A 19,423-nucleotide genomic window follows, 5' to 3' on the forward strand; every position below is an offset into this window, starting at 1 on the left:
TGCCTTTGGGGATCCTTTCTTCTGATCCAGTTGCCCTGTTGCTCTTCCATAGCTACTCCACAGGCTGCCATCTTGAAAAGAAAGCAAGATATTTCTTGCTCATTCATTCACTCAGTTATCCGTTTTTCCCAGAAGGCCTTGAAGCTGCAAGTACTTGTGGGTGTGTCCAAAGCAGGCTGCCAGCTGGGGCAGCTTGTATTGCCTTCCAAGCTGTGCATCTAGGGGAAGCAGAATACACGACCCCAAAGTATGCCCCTTTGGCATGTGGATTCTTTTGAGCTGAAGACAATTCAGGCCCAACAGACTCAGGAAGAGCTGTTTACCTTCCTTCCCCAGTAGTGCCTGGCACATAGTAAGTGCTGCATGACTATTTGCTGTTGTTTTTGATATTATTACTGTTAGTGCCCGCCTCATAGGTCACGTGGGAATGAATGAGATGACAAGCAAGCAAGGGCTTCCTCAGCACTCCTGCGGAGGCAGCAGCTATCCGTCACTGGGCATATCATGGCTGACCTCAGACCTCTGGTGAAGCCCAAGATCGTTAGAAACAGGACCAAGAAGTTCATCTGGCACCAGTCAGACCGCTATGTCAAAATTAAGTGCAACTGGTGGAAACCCAGAGGCACTGACAATAGGGCGTGAAGAAGATTCAAGGGCCAGATCTTGATGCCCAACGTTGGTTACAGGAGAAACAAGAAAACAAAGCACATGCTGCCCAGTGGCTTCTGAAAAGTTCCTAGTCCACAAGGTCGAGGAGCTTGAAGTACTGCTGACGTGCAACAGATCTTACTGTGTAGACAGTGCTCACAGTGTCTCCTCCAGGAACCGAAAAGCCGTTGTGGAACGAGCAGCCCAGCTGGCCCTCAGAGTCACCAATCCCAATGCCAGGCTGCGCAGCAAGGAAAACGAACAGACAGCTTATGTGCACATTGTATTTGTGTTAATAAAACCATAAAACTACCAAAAAAAAAAAAAAAAGCATGCAAGGAGCTTAACTGTCTTGAAGGAATTTAGATACGGGAACTGCACCAGGAGAGAGCTAATGCCAAAGTAACTTTTTACCATAAAGACTTATCTTCATGGCACCACAAACATTTGTCTATCAAACATTTGCTCTTCTCATCTTCCTATGAATTATCTTCCTCCCCTTTGGCACCTCAAACCTCTGCCCCTTTCTCCTGGGCTCAGGATGGCATATAAGTGTCAATTGCCTGACTGTCTTTGGGGCTCCTGCATATATGAAATTTGTTTTTCTCCTATTAATCTGTCTTATGTCAACTTAATACTAGACCAGTCAAGGAAAATAGAAGGGAAAAAGGGAAAAGTTCTCCTCTCCTACAAGAATCTACCTGGAAGAAAGGGTACCTCTGTCTAATATACACAGAGGAACTTTATCAGCTACTGAAGGGCTTGGTTAGGAGCACCAAGAGCCCATGGGAGAGGCTTTGTCTCAGGGAACATCTGTCTCACTGCAATGTAGCCATCAAACACCCTGGAAATGGGATTTGGGGCCTGAGGAGTTTTCTGCATTTTCTCACATTAGTTTGGCCAAGCAGGGGTTCTTAAGAACAATGATAGCAGCATCAGTGAGGACAACAGTAAACAGTGGCCGATTGTATTTTCCAAAATTGATTGCAGGCATATCTTCATTCTGCATGTTCTTCTAAAATGTGAGCTTGCTACTCCTGATCACAAGTGGAGTCCATTTCTATACTCCCTTGAGCCCCATTAGTGCTTTGACCAGTAGAATGTGGTGGAAGTGACCCTGGCATTTCCATAGCCCTTTTCATGTCCTGGTAGCCTCCACTCTCAGAGGCCAGCTGCCATGAACACTGGGAGACTCCTCTGTGACCACCAGGTCGTGAGAAACCCATGTGGGGAGACCAGGGAGGAAGGCATCTGTGTGAAGGAGCCGTCTCAGAGAGGTAGCCCTGGTGAGCCGTCAGATGACCCCAGGCCCAGCTGTCCTTTGGGTGCATCCACACAGAAACCCCCAAACTAGATGGGCCCAAACGTGGCCAGTCAACCCACAGAAATGTGAGGGAGAAGACACTGCTATTTTAAACCACTAAGTTTTGGGGCATCTTGTTGTGTAGCAATGATACCCAAAACACCCTTCCTGCCTTCTGCCGCTTCCTTTGAAAACATAATTCCATTTTTTTTGAACTGAATATCTTTTGCTTCTTGCAACTTCATTGCCAGGAGCTAGAACCATGGAGAAAATGAAGAATATAGGATGTGACAGAAATCTCATTGTAAAGATTCTGGTCAGCGCTGTCCACATTTCTCATGAGCTGGTTTTTGGTTTGTATTTCCTCACTTCTCATTTTGTCTGTTTCTACCTGTCCTGCTCTTTGACATAAGCTACATGAAAAAGGGGGCACTTGAGTTGACTCAGTCATCGGTTAAGCATCTGACTCTGGATTTTGGTTTGGGTCATGATCTTGCAGTTTTGTGGCTTAGAGCCCCACATCGGGTTCCACGCTGAGAGTGTGGAACTTTCCTGGGATTCTCTCTCTCTGTGTCTCTCTCTCTGCCCCTCTTCAGCGCTCTCTCTCTCTCAAGTAAATAAATAACCTTAAAAAAGAGAGAGAGAGAAAGATACAGGAGAATATATGAACTCCATTCATTCATGTTTTTATTTTAGTCATTGGTCATGGAGGTGACAGTTACTGAGACCCAGGACTCCTGGCTATGGCGGGGGGTGGGGAGGGTGGTGTCAAAGAAAAGAAAGCAGCTTCCTTGTCCCTGTGAGACTTATCACTAGTCAGGGAGACATGCAAAGGAACAGTGCATGACACCGTACAGTAATGCCACAGGAAATCTATCAATGAAGTACTTCAGAGAAAAGGAATTTCTACCCCCCTCTCTCAAGGCCACAAGCAAGAGAAAACTTCAGGGACTTAACTGGGCTGAGTCGGCAATGCTACACTCTGTGCCTGGGATGCCCTCTCTGAGGAAGGAGCCCTGCTTTGTGGTCATGAAGATGGTCAACGAGTGGCTGGCCACGGTTAGCTCTTTGCAATGCTGAACTGCTGACTGACTTCCACTTTGACCATTTGAAAGTACTCTCTTTCCTACTCCACCCAAACACTTCCAGGCTTGGGATCCAGTGGCACTGAATGGTCTGACTTACTTGCTTTTCCCTGCCTTATATTGTTCACTATTTCATATGTACACATTCGACTTCTTTAGGGCGGCTGGATGTTTTTTGAAGGTCTTCTTTTTCTCGTTTACTCCTGCTATGGGTAGGGCACTTAGAACTCAGTAAGCATTTCACAGTTGATTGGTTGGAACTGGATCGGCTGGATCACGAAAAACTTAGAAGTAAAGTGTTCAGATACTGAAAGCCTTAGCGGTATTAAGTCATTTGCAGAACTCTTAGCACATGTCACGCATGGAGCTGAGCACTTTCCAGTCCCTGACTTATTACAACTCGGTAAGGTAGGTAACATTATTCTTATGTTGTAGCTGAGGAAACTGAATGTTAGAGAGTAAGTTACCCTGGTCAAGATCATATGGTGAGTGAAGCCTGCCTTTCAGATCCACGGCCCTTGAATTCTGAAGTTTACGCCTCTACCATGATGCCCCATTGTCTTACCTTTGGAGTCCAATGTGCCGGTCAAGTGGGGCTGTCCGTCAAATGGAGTGCAGTTTTTATGTGTCTGGTTTCCCACTTTCCCCATACTTTCCAATTCTAAAGCTAATATACTTGGGTTTAAATTTAGCAATCTCTCATTTCCAGCCTCTAACTTAGTTTGGATATCATATCCAAAAAGTTGGATCCAATGTGTATATTTCTTGTGGAAGCAAAAAGTGCAAACCTTCCAGCATCTGTTACTTATAATTGCTCTGCATTAAATTACCATTTTGGATTTAAATTTGAAAAAAAGTACATTTCAATACCAAGACTTTGATGTGGAAATGAACAAGGGTGGGAAGTAACTGATACCCCCCATATTTTTAATAGAGGAGATGTATAAGAAAATCCAAAGTCAAGGGAAGGTTCCCTGGTTCTTGTTCTTAGTCTTTGGAGGAGATTGTGGAATGTCATACTTGTGTTGGTGTTGAGGACCAGAACTTACAACACGCATCCTGAAATCTCGACTGGTTAGCCTTGAAATGTTACCTCAAGCTCTTCCCAATTCCCGTTCTGTCTACAGTGGTTGTAGGTCCTTCTCTGCTACATCCAGCTCAGCTCCTGGTTGGGAGATCCACATGGAAGCCAATACCATGCACCATCAGCATCCTGTAATCAGCACGTCTATCCTTATAAATCCAGTGAATGTGGGAGGGGTCAGGGGAACTCATAGAAATCAATAAGAAAAAAACTAGTTGGATAGAAAGGGAATAAAAGATGCAAATAGGATATAATCATTTGCTAGGGCTGCCATAACAAACCACCACAGACCTCGCGGCTTAAACAGCAGAAATCTATTGCTCATAGTTCAGGAGGCTGGGAAGTCCAGGGTCAAGGTGCCTGCAGGGGTGGTTTAATTCTGAGGCCTCTTCTCTTGGCTTGCAGGTGGCTACACGTCTTGCTGTGTGTTCTTTCTACCTCTTCTTTGCATGAGTGCAGGGAGAGAGAGAGAGAGCCATCTTTCTAGTCTCTCTTATAAAGACACTAATCCTGTTGGACCAGGGCTCCACCCTTATGACCTCATGTAACCTTAATTATTCCTTTAGAGGCCTCAGCTCAAATTCAGCCACACTCAGGATTAATGCTTCAACATATGAATTCTGGGGGGACACAAACATTCAGTCCATAACACAGGGCATTCACAGAAACGATAATACAAATAATCAGTACACAGGCACTATTATGTTTTTAACAACATTAATGATAAGTAATTTGGAGATTATTGTATCCTAAATGTTGTTCTAAGCATTTGGCATCTCTTCACTCATGATATACTTTTAAGACCTCTATGGCAATGTAGGTTCTATTATTACCTTATTTGGCAGAAGAGGAACCTGATGTATAGACAAGCTAGGCAACTTTGCCAGGGTCACACAGCTCGGGAATGGCAGCACCAGAATTTAAGCTCAGGAGCTGGCCTCTGAGTCTGAGCTCTAAGATGCTTAGGCTGTTCATAGGTACAAACCGGAATGATACACTAATTTTTAGCCATTGGAATGATAAAAATTTGAAAGCTTGATATATTGATACATCTATTGTTGGCAAGAGTTTGGGGAAAATGACATCTGTACACACATGGGTGGAAGTGGAAACTTTTGAAAGGCAATTTGACAGTAAGTATTAAAATTAAGTATGTGCGCATTTATACACTGAGCCAGCAAATCAACTTCTGGAAATTTGCTTTATAGATATGCTTACAAAATTATGCCAAGAGAGTGCAAGGATATTCACTGCAGCTTTGGTGTGAGTTAGTCAAAAGCCTCGAGTCGATGTAAATGTCAACCAATAGGGCAGGGTTTAAAGAAATCGTGATGATTTGATGGAATGTGGATGTGGGAGCACTGATACGGACATATCACAAACATATACCGATACGTTCTATTCGTTTGTTAAGGCTGCCATAACAAGATACTGCACCCTGGGGGGTGGAAACACCAGAAATCAATGTCCTCACAGTTCTGGAGCCTGGAAGTCCTAGAGACCTCTCCTTTACTTGCAGATGGCCACCCTTTGGCTGCCGCTTCACATGGTATCCCTGTGCGTGTGTGCCCCTGGTGTCCTCCGCACATCTTAATTCTCTCTTCTGATAAGGACAGCAGTCACATCGGATTAGGGGCAACACTAAGGCCTCTTTTTACCTTCATTACCTCTTTAAAGGCCATTACCTCCAAATACAGTCACATTCTTTTTTTTTTTTTTTTCTCTCTCTTTTTAAAAAGGTTTTTGTGTGCGTGGTTTTTTTTTTTTTATGTCTATTTATTGTGAGAGAAAGAGAGAGAGACACACACAGTGCGGGCAGGGGAGGGGCAGAGAGAGAGAGAGACAGAGAGACAGAGAGAATCCGAAGGAAGCTCCAGGATCTGAGCTGTCAGCACAGAGCCCGATGTGGGGCTTGAGACCACGAACTGTGAGATCATGACCTGAATTGGAGTCGGATACTTAACTGACTGAACCACTCTGGTGACCCTCCAAATACAGTCACATTCTGAGGTACTAGGAGTTGGGGCTTCAACATAGGAGTTTTAGGGGACATAATTCACCCATAACATACGTGGAAAAGATAGATAATCTTACGAATAGTATATTGTCTTATGTGTAATTTGGAAAGCTACATAAGGCTGGTATATGCATTGACAATTTATTCTGTAAAGCTCTGCAAGAGACTCTGAAGCAGACTTACTTTGGGGGTAAAAAACTAGATGAGCTTGGAGTGTGGTTGAGGGTAAACACCTGTTTTACTTTTCTATCTTTCTATGTTTAATATTCTGACCATGTGGAAACATTGCTTTATTTTATTGTTCAAATCTCAGCAAGGGCTACCTACATAGAGGGATTGATTATGCAATATTTTTGCCTTTAATTTTTGTTGAAGAACTTAATAGATATTATTAAAATTAAAAAATATATACTCTTAAAAAGGAACAAGAAAATTGAGAGGAAATGGACCGCTTATATGTGGAGAGACTACTGGTTTATGCTTAACTTTGTTTTCAGTATGATGTGATATATTGATGGTCTTTGAAAAGAACTTCTATACTGTTTCATAACCCATGGTCCCATCCCATTTTTCTGGTGTTATTTCAATTTATAAATTTTTCTTGAAGGTTAACCTATATTAGGAAAGCATTGTGTCTTCTCTTCCCTGGAAATGGTCCAACAAGAAAAAAAAAAAAAGACATTACTATCAACTTTTGACTATCTCAATTCTATTGATCTGCTTTAGGGATTAAGCACAGCAAATTATTAATCACTGCCCACCTTCTGTTACCAGCAGGCTCCTGGGTCACCTTCTCAGATCATCAGTGTGTTCATTAAATGTCAAAGAATTTTAACATTTGTTCAAAAGAAATGTGATCAGGAGGGAAATCTTTTACACAACCGTTCTGCAAAGCAAAATCTCGAAATCTCGCTTGCTTCTGGGTATGGATATGCCACTACTTCCTTCTAATAGCAAAGAGCCTTTGAATTGAAATATTTTAACAGATTTGACCCATGGGGAAAGGCAAAGAGGAAATTACTTTTATTGAGGGCCCACCATGTATTGAATACATATGTTCTCTCATTTGACCTTCATGGCTACCCTGTGAAATGAGTATTATTACTTCCCATTTACTGATGAGGGAATAGAATCAGAAGGTTCAGGAAGAATTTCAAACTCTGGCACCTGGGGTATGGATGGAACCAAGATCCATCACCAGGTCTTTGCATCTGGAAGCATGTGTCCAGCCTTGCCTCTGCCAACAGTTCACAACAAGGGCGCTGCAGGGCCCTCTGGCTTCGGAGATTGGTGAGATGGAGCAGGACAGCAGGTCCAAGGCCTGGGTTTCCCTTGGAAACAGGACAATGGAAGAATCTTCACTCCAGGGGAGTGTCACCAAGGGAGACACTGGTTCGATAGTAAAGCAATGCTGCTGGAGGGGTTTCCACTAATTCCTTCCTTTTACACAGGGGGAAAATGAGGCCCAGAAAGGTTAAGTGAATTTTACTCTTATTTCTTATATTCCCAATTTCTTCTTTCTTGTTGCCTTTTGTAGATTTAAAGAACAAAGTAGCAAGTTCTGCAGTGCAGGGAGATGGTTTGCCAGAGGATTCTCTGTGGGCTGTGTGGCCTCATTCCTTTTTATTAGCCCACTGCCTAGATGTACTTGAGCTTTATCCTGTGTTTTCCTTTCAAGGTTTCATTAAGAAAGAAACTTTGGAAATCCTCACTTATTTTATTATATATGTTTTCAAGGTAGAAAAATAAAAATACACAAAAATATCTGAGGTGCCTGGGTGGCTTAGCTGGTTGAGCTTCTGACTCTTGATTTCTGCTCAGGTCATGATCCTGGGGTCATGGGACTGAGTCTCGGATTGGGCTGTGTGCTGAGTGTGGATCCTGCTTAAGATTCTCTCTCTCTGTCTGTCTTTCTTTTTCTGTCTGCCTCTCTTTCCTTCTCCCTACCTCCCTCTGCCCCTCTCCCCCATTCACATGTGCTCACCTGTTCTCTAAAATAAAATTAAAAAAAAAAAAAAGAAAAACATACAAAAATATTTAAAAAATGAAATTCCACATAATTTCTTACCCCACAAATCAAAGTTTGGGGTATAACCTTTCAAGTACTTTACCATAATATAAATGAATGTACCCCATGCCTAACTATACTGAAGTCTGAGGCAAAACAAACAAACAATATTGATCTTTTCTTTATTTAAAATGTTGGTGTTTTGTTCATCATGGATTTTTTTGCATTACTTTGATTTTTCAAACATTACATTGAAATATTATCTGTGTTAGTTACTGAATTTTTTGGTGTCCCTTAAATTTTGTTCCTGAGATGAATTCTGTTCTATATCATTGTCTCATGCTTGCCCTGGCCTGGGAATACACACATTACTATTAAAATAAGTTTTATTTTCAGCTTATTTTACAACATTAAAAAAACCATACTATAATGAGATTTTATACTTCTATAGCACTTACTATATAATTCTATAGAATCACTATTCTTTGTACTCTATGTGTTAACTCAATTCTTGTAACAGCTCAATGAGGTAGGTACTGTTTATATTATTTCCACTTTGTAGATGGACAAACTGAGGCATGCAGAGTGAAAGTGCCCAAGGTCACACGGTTAGTGAGGGGCAGAGCTGGGATTTGAACTTAATAGTGGGGTTCCTACAGTGTGTGCTCTAACCTGCAATGAACTCTGTCTCTCCTCGAGCACAATATCCTGTTACCTACATTTTTTTTTTAACTCTATCATGGGAATCTTTCAATTCAATACAGAAGACTCTACCCATCTTTAGATTCCCAATATGAATGGAAATTTATAGGTAAAAAACCCAAACATCTCTCAAGAGCACCTTGACAACCCCCTCTCCTGTAGCCAGTGGCATTGCCTCCGCCCCTGCCCTTTACCTATCAAGACTGTTTCTCTCAAGTGGACTTTTGACCATTTCAACTATAGCTTCTCTTTTGTGCCAATGTTCTTATTTTGAAGATAATTGACTTGAGCCAGCAATCTGGCTGCTGTGTATGCAGAGCAAGCCACCTCTTCACAAGCTTAGGGGAAACATTTGGAGCACAGATTGCAAAGCACCTGAATTTGAAATGTTTATTTCTTGGCTGGCTTTTATTTTCTTCCAACTATCAAAGGAACTCTGGCTGAAGTTGATGCATTAATCACTTGTCTAATTTCATTTCTTAAAACCTAGTTATTTTTAAATGATAAGTAACATGATTTACTGCCCTTTTTGATTTAGAAACCTGTTCAAAATGCAGAGTGGTGTCTGTCTCTTTGTTCACAGAGTCTTGGGATGCTTTTTCTTTTTCTTTTTGGGATAATTAAATGCTTATGATTCTTTCATCGAAAATGCATGTTCATTATTGATATAGTTCATGCACTCCGGACCATTTAATTTAGGTATTGGTTATTTCTAGTAAAATGCAATATGGTTGGCATCCCTAGATAAGTGGGCTAGGAGAAATACCCTGACCCATTGTGATTATTTTGCAATATGGTACCTTTCCATTTGTGGGTAGTTAGCAAATCCTGCTAACAAGGTCACTAATTCAATCCCTAGATGGCTCAGTTCCAAGGCCAAAGTCTGTGCTCTGATTTTGTGATGTGGAGCATTGATCACAGAGTGTGTGTGTGTGTGTGTGTGTGTGTGTGTGTGTGGAAATGGGGTAAGAACAGTTTGAGTAGTTTATGTGTATCACTGAGGGTGGTTGGTGGGGAGGTAGTGGGTAAGTTAGGTGGTGTTATGGGCTGAATTATGTACCCCCAAATTATATGTTGACATCTTAACCCCTAGACTCCCAGAATGTGACTATATTTTGAGAGGGTCTTTAAAAACTGTCATTGAATTAAAATGAGGAGACCACAACTGGTCTTCTCCTGAGAAGATATCAGAGGACAGCCACACACAGATGGGGACTATGTGAAGACACAGGGAGAGACGACCATCCACAAGCTGGGGGCCTCAGAAGAAACCAGCCTTGACTCAGACTTCTAGTTTCCAGAATTGTGAGAAAATGAATTTCTGTGATTTAAGCCAGCCAGTCTGTGGTACTTTGTTATGGAGGTCCTAGGAATCTAATTCAGGTGGAAAGTGGATAAAACAGAGTGGACTTTTGAAATGAATTACATACATTTTTGGTAAGCTGGTCAAGTTAAAGATCTCATTAATTTTACTGTCCCTGGTAATTTTTGTACCTGGAAATAGATTTCCTGCTCTTGAATTGTTGTGATTCTCCATGTTATAATGAAATAGCTTTAGTAGCCAAAATGGACTAAGTGTACTAAGTGGTTGGAAATTCCAGTGAATCACCTCTGAAGAATGGGCCGTGGAGGACTAAGGAGCACAGCTATCCTGAGGCAACTGTTGAAAGACAGGGTGCCACTTCCCTTTGAATGGAGGGGAAGGAAACCATTGCTCTCATGTGACCAGCATTGTGCTGTGAGCTTTACATACCTGGTGTCCTTTCATTTTTGCCACAAACTTGCCATGTATTATATTATCCCTATTTTACAGACAAGAGCATGGAGGACATGCCAATTATAAGAACTTGTGGCTCAAATAGGTCTGCCTACATGCAAACTCCATATTGTTTTTATTACACTGTGATGCCTCTAATTTCTTTTCTTTTCTTTTCTTTTCTTTCTTTTCTTTTCTTTTCTTTCTTTCTTTCTTTTCTTTTCTTTTCTTTTCCTTGCTTTTCTTTTCTTTTCTTTTCCTTGCTTTTCTTTTCCTTTCTTTTCTTTGTTTAATTCTTTCTTTCTTTTCTTTCTTTTTTTAAAAAAATATTACTGCTTTGGTTCCTATGATGGCTAATTTCATATGCCAACTTGGCTTGGTTATAACATCTACTTATTCAGTCAAATAAGAAGTTATTTTCCTGGTTGTTTAGCCAGTCTAGAAATTGCTGTGCAAGTTCTTTTTAGATATGATTAACATTTATAATCAATAGACTTTGAGTAAAACAAAGATTACTCTCTAATTGGATGGGCCTCATTCAATTAGTTGAAAGCCTTGGAGCAAAGATTGAGAAGGAAAAGTTCTGCCTCAAGACTGCAGTATCAACTTTTACCTCAATTTCCACCTTGCTGGCCTGCCTTACAGATTTTGGCTTTGTCAGCCCCACAGTTGTGTGAGCCAATTCCTTAAATCTCATTCTCTTTGTATATGTCCTATTGGTTTTGTTTCTCAGGAGAACCCTGGCTAATACAGTCTTTAATTAAATTTGAGTCTTCAGCTTGGAAGGTAGGAAGTCTCTCAGTTGTCTCAGAGTAAGTTACTTGCTGTACCAAACAATCTCCAAATCTCAATGGGTTGACACAATAAAAATTTTATTTCCTCCATATCTTGATCCAACAGAGTATTGGGAGGTTGGTCCTTTCCGTGGTGATTAGGGAACTGGGCTTCTAGTCAGTTTTTCTGCCAACATCCAGGGTTTCTGATGTCCATCCCCAATCCTCTGCTCTGGCTGGGAGAGGAGGGAAGTGAGTGGGTTAGAGGTCAGCCTGTGGGGCACACTTTTCTCCTATATTCCACTGTTCATAGCTGCAAGGACACTGGGTGTGTAGTCTTCCTGGAAAAGTCCAGAAAGGAGAGGAGAAGCACATGTATTGGAGAGCACTGACTTTCTCGGTTACAGCCTTATAGCTGTCAACATGGCTTATCATGTCAACATGATAAGGGGAGTGGTAGGAAAAAAATCAGCAGAATAAATGGATGTTGTTTTTGAATGGAAACACAAAATGTTTCTATATGTTTATTTTTAAAGTTAATTCATGGATCTTAATTTTAATATATAGATACACAATTCCAATAAAAATAATTCTAGGATTCTTGCCCTAGAATTTACCAAACTTTTCCCAAAAACTAATCTGGAAAAATAATGGTACATACAACCAGAGACAGCTTTGAGCAAGAAGATCGGGTAAGGTGGGGAATCTGTTTCCATTAGATATTAGACAAGGCTATAAAATAATACCTTGCAACTGAGATACCATTTAATATCAACTGGTAATGGCCAGTGCTGGTGACCTGCTAGAAAAATGAGTAAGCTCAGATGGGGTTGGTGGTATTGTTCTTCGGTACAACTCTTTCAGAAAGCAGTGTAAGGAGACCTCTCTCTACATATATGTATCAGGAACCATAAAAACATTCCTACTCCTTGACCCAGAAATATTGACCCTAGGACTTTATTTCAAGGAAAGAACTCAGCTTTAAAAAAAAAAAAAAGCTATTTGTAAGGATATATTCATTATATTAAGTCTCAATAGGAAAAATAAAATCGGTGCTAAGTTTGCGAATACCTAGTAATTATCTTTAATGAGAGTCCTCCTCTTTTTATAAATACCCAATGTCTCACCAGCCACTGGTAGGGTAAGAACTGAAAAATAGAATTTTGCTTTAAATTGGCGAGGAAGAGCTGAGGCAGAACATGGATGTAACTGAATATCTGCTCACCGCTGTGGAATCATATCATCTTTGTAGATCTAACCATGCTTCTTTCTCTCTTCCTACTCTTAAAGCACACTATGGTCATTATTAAGGCAATTTTCCTAACTCTTAAAAAGCTTTAATCCTGCTTGCCTTTGGAGATTCTCTGGGGGAACAGAAAAAAGGAAAGATTAAAGTAAAACCCAGCCTCAATAATGTTTGCCGCTGGCAAACAAAGGTGCCCCAAGACGGAAACCAGGTGAGGATTTGATAAATTTACGCTGTGATTTGTGTATATGCATAAGACTCTGACAGGGAAAGAATAGTCTGGCTTCTTCTTGTAAGTCACGGACATCTTTGTTGGTTTACCCTTTGGCCTAGGATGTTTGAGGTAGAATTCTTGGGCCCTTTTGCTGGGAGGAATAAGGCTCTGGGCCCCATTCTGTCCTCCTCCTCATTTTTTGATTGAGCAGAAGTTAGTGTGTAGAAGGTAGCGGGGGAGGATTCCAAGTGCATTTGGATATCTCTTTGTCTGTAGGATATCTGTGCTAGTAAATCCACTGGGTGCTACTAGCTGAGCGAAAGAGGCAGAAGGTAGGGTGGGACAGCCCACCTGTTGTCTTTGTCTTGCTGATGAATGCAAGCCTTCCCTAGAGGCATCTGTCTTCTCTTCAGCCCTCTCCAGAGCTACTGCTGGAAAACAAACCCCTCAAATCTCCTAAGCTTCTTTGAGGAGTCAACCCAGCTATCTAATCTATTTTTTTTTAAGGTCTTTGGGTAGAAGACACAAGTGGGAACAGATTTACCAAGAGAAATGGCAATAGAGACAGAAATCGTAAGAACAAACAATAATTACAGGATTGCCAAAGACACAGTAACAACTCTTTCCCAACGCCTCCCACTGTCCTGGCCACACTCCCTGATTCCTGGGCCCTGAGGCCCGGGCTCATGACTACTGCGGTCCCTGCAACTAAGTACTGGGCCTGCTCCCTGGTGGTTCCAAGGGCCTAGCCTGAAGTCCTGGGCATGCACCCCCACGGTGGTGGTGGGAACTTTAAATAAACACAGCCCAGGGGAAGAAGGATGAGAATAAGAAGCCTGTGTTCTCACACAGCACACAACAAGTCTCCTTGTGGCTCTAGCACAGGGAGCTCCCCTTCCAGCTGTCCCAAACATTTTCTCTTCCAAGAAAGCACTTTACAAATGATACTTCGGACAACAGGAACAGTTTTGAGTCACCAACCACATAGCAAGCTAGAGGTTTGGGAAAGTCTCTCAGTGCTGGGTCAAGGCAGGCAGCAACTTAGTGGCTGGAACATGGTGTTCCTGTGGTCTCCAGGTGTGATCCAGATGCTGGCTTTCCTCTTCTCAGGGTAGTGCTAGTGTGGGCAGTGGGTCCTGGCTGCTCAGGCAGCCAGGGATCTGTGTGGATTTCTTAGCTTTGCAGGTTAGCTGGACATTCTTTGTTCTCTCTCATCCTCTCTCCCATTTTTAATCTCGCTCTTTCTCTCTCTATCCCCTTCCATATTATTTTCATTAATTGAGCATTTACTATGCACGGAATTCTGTGCTGGACATTTAGGAGGCTGCAAAGAAGTCAAAGGCATACTTTCACCCTCCAAGTAGCTGAGAGCCTGGTTTTGGAGACTGTAACCTGAGCTAGGAGTAGAGTACTTGGTTCCAGAACTTCTCTGTGATAGATCAGTGGTATTGGTATGACCTTGGGCAAGTCACTGAACACTTTTTTTTTAGTTCAGTTTCCCCATCTGTGAAATAAGGGGTCATATGAGGGTATCCCATTATTTTCTAAACTGTTGAGTTTTTATAGTGTCAAATAAGTAATTTGTTCACTTCATGGAGGAAAGTGGCATTGCAGAGTTCTTAGAGAAAGCTTTATAGAAGAGATGGGACTTGAGTCCCAAAGGACGCATAGGGCATACTAGCAAGGAGAAAATGACCTGCAAATACAAGGGACTAGAGCTATTTGGGAAGAAGAAGCCATGAGGAAGTTCTGGGCTAGGATGGATGTGGGAGGAATTGAAAAGAAGGAGCAGATGAGGCAAATGTAAAAAATAGATCTTGGATATAGGGAAATGAGAGAGAAAAACCACTGAGTATCTTCTTGATTTTAAACACAAACGATTTCAAACCAGAAGACAATAAAGTGAGTTTGTCTAATGGGGGAGATGCTGAGTTCCATTTCAGATATGTTGAATTTGAGATGGGGCTAGGATGTCCATTGGAAATGTCTGGGGTGCAGTTGAAAGTGTGTAACCAACCTTTAGTTAAAGGTCATGAGTGACCTTCAAAGATTGGGGAATTTTTTGGTGAGAGGTTTGTGCCGAAGTGATGAGCCTGGATGAGAGCTCTGACAAAATATGAGAAAAGAGCCATCAGAGGGTGAAAGGATGAGATGTGGGGACTCCCCACCATTCAAAGAGAAGCCAGCAAAGGAGACAGAGGAATAATCAGAGACAGAAGGAGAGCTAGGGCAGCAAGGAGGGAGACAGTTTCCAGGCAGGTGGGTGTCCAAGACTTGAAGGACACCTGAGAAAATGCTGCCGGGATGGCAAACAGATGGTCACTGTCGAGCTTTCCTGATTTTGTTATTGGTTCTTCTCTCTCATGGAAATGTCAGATGGGACATTTAGGGAAGTTTGGTGGAATTTGTTTCTCTAAGGATCTTTTTGCTCGTTCATTTATTTTTAAGAGAAAACCTGGAGGAAATTGAGTTGGAGTATAAGAAATCCTTATTTTAAAATATTAATGCTAGAATAAATAAATAAATAAATAAATAAATAAATAAATATCAGTGCTAGATTTATAATTAATTTAGTGCAGTGACTACTTCATTCCTCAAACATTAATACCTAAGTTGAGACTAAAATGTGTAAAGTATCTTAACATTTTGGGAGAGGGCATGTCACAATATAATCCTTCTCCCCTGAAAAAATACACAAAATGAGATATTATTCTTCTCTTCAGAAAAATATACAAAATAAAGTATGATCATTCTCAGAAAAATATATAAAAATTAACATACAAATTTAGGTGCAGTTTCCCTAAAACCCCTATGGGGTCATGTACCCAAGTGAAGAACTCTCACATATGGTCCAGCTCCTGATGTTATGTAACCTCTCTGTGCCCATTTTTCTTATTTGTAAAATAAAGACAATCGTTTGTATAATGAAGATTAAATGAGCAAACACACAGGGCTCAGAATAAAACATAACACATGGTGAGCACTCGATGATTATCTCTTATGGTTATGATTCTTATTATATGACATTTCCTCAACTAAATGACTCTTCTCTGGACAAAGCCCTTTTTCCCTAAAGCATTCACTTACTCAAACACTCATTCACATATTCACTCATTCATTCACTCATTCACTCACTCATTTCCTTTCTTTCTCACTTTCTATTAACTTGTCCGAGGGTCTAGAGAATTAAAGAAGACTCAAGCTGCAAACCTCATCATCAAGAAGCTGTCAACCTCATGACCTGTAAACAGACATTTAGTTTCCCCCCAAATTTCAAAGTTGAGGTTTCAAGTAAGAAAAGAGCAAAGAAATAAGTTGGGAGCAAACACAGTGTGTCTACTGATAAAATTTGAGAAGAAGATGAGTTTGATGTGTGCGGAGTGTAAGGTGTTGGAATCCACTGGTTTGAAGTTGATGAGAGTGGAATTAAATCTTTGTGAGATGAAATGGTAGCATCACCCTCTGCCATTGTTAAAATTTGGGTTTATTTAAAAAAGCAATAATACAAAGAACCAAGGGGACTGGCCATTAGGTGCTTTGACCGGACTCTGATTTTACTTCTATTGTAGCATCCTGAAGCTTATTGCCATCATTGGCCTACATTAGACGGTGAGCTACCAGAAGGCAGGGAGTCTCTCTCATTTATTTTTGTGCCTAATACTGACTAACTGGTTGCATGATTGTATTTAAAGGGAAAAAGATCTTTTCCCATTTGTTCCCATTTTAACAGAATACATTTACGTAGAACTCATTAAGGCAAAATTACCAGTGATTATCTGTTCATTAAGATGTCTACCTGGCAAACACCTTGTTAATCTATGATTTGTATTGTTCTGAAAAGTATTAAGATAACTTTAAACATATTGAATAATTCAGAGGTTTCACCCACTCTGAATGACCTTACCAATTAGATTAAATTAGCATGATATTCATATTTACTGTCTTAGAAAAGCCTGTATCTTAGAAAAAGGAAGTGGGAAAAAGCCTAAGAATTCACTTACCTTTGGTGTCTTTAGGGTTAAGAAGGGGCTTCATTAAACATTGTTTTTAATTAAAATTTCTTTGAAATAGTTTTATGTACCACTTGAGTCCCATTATGTATTTTTTACATTAGGGCTGAACAAGCTTCTGAATATAAAATCAAACTGGGATTTGCTCTTGAACACTCTGAAGGGAAAAACAGATGTTTTTTTCATGATTGTCTCTGGTTTTATTAGGAAAATGTACTTTGAGTTAAAACATTTTTTATAAGAACTGAAGACAAGGTGCCCCATTTTACTGGATAAGGTAGAATGTGGGACAAAACCCAAACTTCTTGGTCTGACTTTTAAGGACACCTGGTGTCCAAGCTCAACCTACTTTTCTAGTCTATCTTTCCATGTCTCCCTCACCATACCTGTATTCCACCCAGACACGTCTACTTACATTTCCCCAAACTCATGTGCTTCCCAGCCTCTTACCTCTACCTCTCACAGCTCTGAATTCCCCTCACAATCCCAGGACTTCACATTCAGAGAAAATTCTATCATCCTCTGGGAAGTATTCTCTCTCTCTCTAGATCCCATGTGGAAATGGTTCTTCCACCCACACTTCTTTTTAAATCATTGAGTGATTACTCCAGGCTAGTCACTGGGCTAAGAATTTTGCAGGCATTACCATAGCAAGCCTATGAGGTAGGTAATGTTAACAGCACCACTTTACAGATAGAGGAATAAGGTTTGAGTGGCTATTTAATTTTCTCAAGATCATTATAACAGGGAGATGGCAGAGTCAAGATGTGAATCCATTTCCATCTGATTTTAGAATCTGAGTTCTCACCCATCATGTTATTCTGCCTCCCCTGACTCTCCCCTAGCACTCTTTTATTTCACAACTTTGTTACTGAAATAGACTTCCTTTTAATTAAAAATATATTTTGGTATTTTTCATGTTTATACTGCACGTTTCTCTATTTTCTTTTTTTTTTTAATGTTTATGTACTTATATTTTGAGAGAGGGGTGGAGGGAGGGGCACAGAGAGAGGGAGAGAGAGAATCTCAAGCAGGGTCTGTGCTTTCAGAACAGAGCCCAACTCAGTACTCGATCTCACAAGCTGTGAGATCATGACTTGAGCTGAAACCAAGAGTAGGACGCTTAACCAACTGAGCCACCCAGGCGCTGCAACTTTTCTATTTTCAACTGGAACCATGAAGCCCTTGGAGGGCAAAGATTGTGTCTTCTTAGTATTTCCCTTCGGTTTCTAGCATGGTGTCTTTTGCATAATTAGTAAGTACTTCCTGAAGAATTAAAAGTAAAATAAATTGAGTAGAACAAAATGGACTTCCCAAATCTTGAAAGTTAGAGTTAGCTCACAATTTAGGCTATCTGTCCTCATAGAGGTTATAGACTGAATTTTTGTGTCACATGTTGAAGCCCTAACCCCAAATATGATGGCATTTGGAGATGGGGCCTTTGAGAAAGAATTAGGGTTAAAATGAGATCATGAGGGTAGGATCCTCATGGTGGGATTAGTGGCCTTATAAGAAGAGGAAGATAGAGGAGAAAGAGATATCACTCTCATTGCCATGTGAGGACACAGTGAGAAGGTGGATGTCTATAAGCCAGGAAGAGATCTCTTACTAGGAACCAATTGGTGGGCACCTTGATCTTGGAATTTTAGCCTCCAGAACTATGAGAAAATGAATGTTATTTAAGCCCCACCGCAGTCTCTGGTGCTTTGTTAAACAGCCTGAGTAGGCTAAGGTACAAAGGTATATTAGAAATGAGAGGTCTTTAAAAAATTTATGGGGTGTCAGGATGAAAGGAGAACACCAAAGGGGCACCTAGAGAGAGAGAGAGGTTTGCAGAAGCTTCAATGTATGCCTAGCTCCTATATAGTAGGTGTTCTCTGTGTGAGCAGTCCAAGCATGGTGTTGCATCCAGAAAAAATAACACATTTGATATCTAATGCTGACTAACAATAAAAATCTTTATTTCAGTCTCAAATAATTGGAAAGGGGATCACAGTGCCTTCTCTTTACCCAGGTAGTTCTTTCAGAGACCTGATCAGAGAGTGTCTGCCTTTCTTAACTTCCTGGCTACATGCTCACACTTGGCTTCTGGTTCTTCTTGCTTCCTTCCCTTCTCCCAGTGCAGTCTGTCCTCAGGCGGCACCTAATACCGCTGGCCTTGTGTATAAACACAACTCACTTAGAAGGCAGGAGTGTGTTGGAGGTGGAGGATGTGGTCATAGTTGTAGCAGAGTGAGATTATTCTAGAAATTCTGGTGAAAGCAATTGGGGAAGATTTGGGAAGCAACTTGGCTTTCGGGCACTCTAATGAGTTCAAGAATGCATGAGCACCTTACAGTGGCTGCGAAAAAGAGTATGTGAACCACATAATGGTCTATGTGATATGCTGTGGTGGCATAGATGAGAAGGCACAGGCGAGTCATTTTGCTGTGACAGTGGTGAAGTTATTACTATTATTATTGCTTTCCTTTTTAAGGAATAGCTTTTAACACTGGCTGGTATTTAAAAAACATTTAAAATTGTCCAACTGTTCTATGTAGTCTTGCTCTTTACCAGTTAAGAGGTATATATGGTTGA

At 40.9% G+C, this 19,423-nt stretch overlaps 1 pseudogene; it reads left to right on the plus strand.

Annotated features, from left to right (window-relative positions):
- The first annotated feature begins 504 nt into the window (after positions 1 to 504).
- LOC116737868 lies at positions 505 to 955 on the plus strand (annotated as a pseudogene).
- The last annotated feature ends 18,468 nt before the right edge of the window (positions 956 to 19,423 follow it).

Source organism: Lynx canadensis, chromosome F2, assembly GCF_007474595.2.
Source record: "Lynx canadensis isolate LIC74 chromosome F2, mLynCan4.pri.v2, whole genome shotgun sequence".
Classification (NCBI taxonomy): domain Eukaryota; kingdom Metazoa; phylum Chordata; class Mammalia; order Carnivora; family Felidae; genus Lynx; species Lynx canadensis.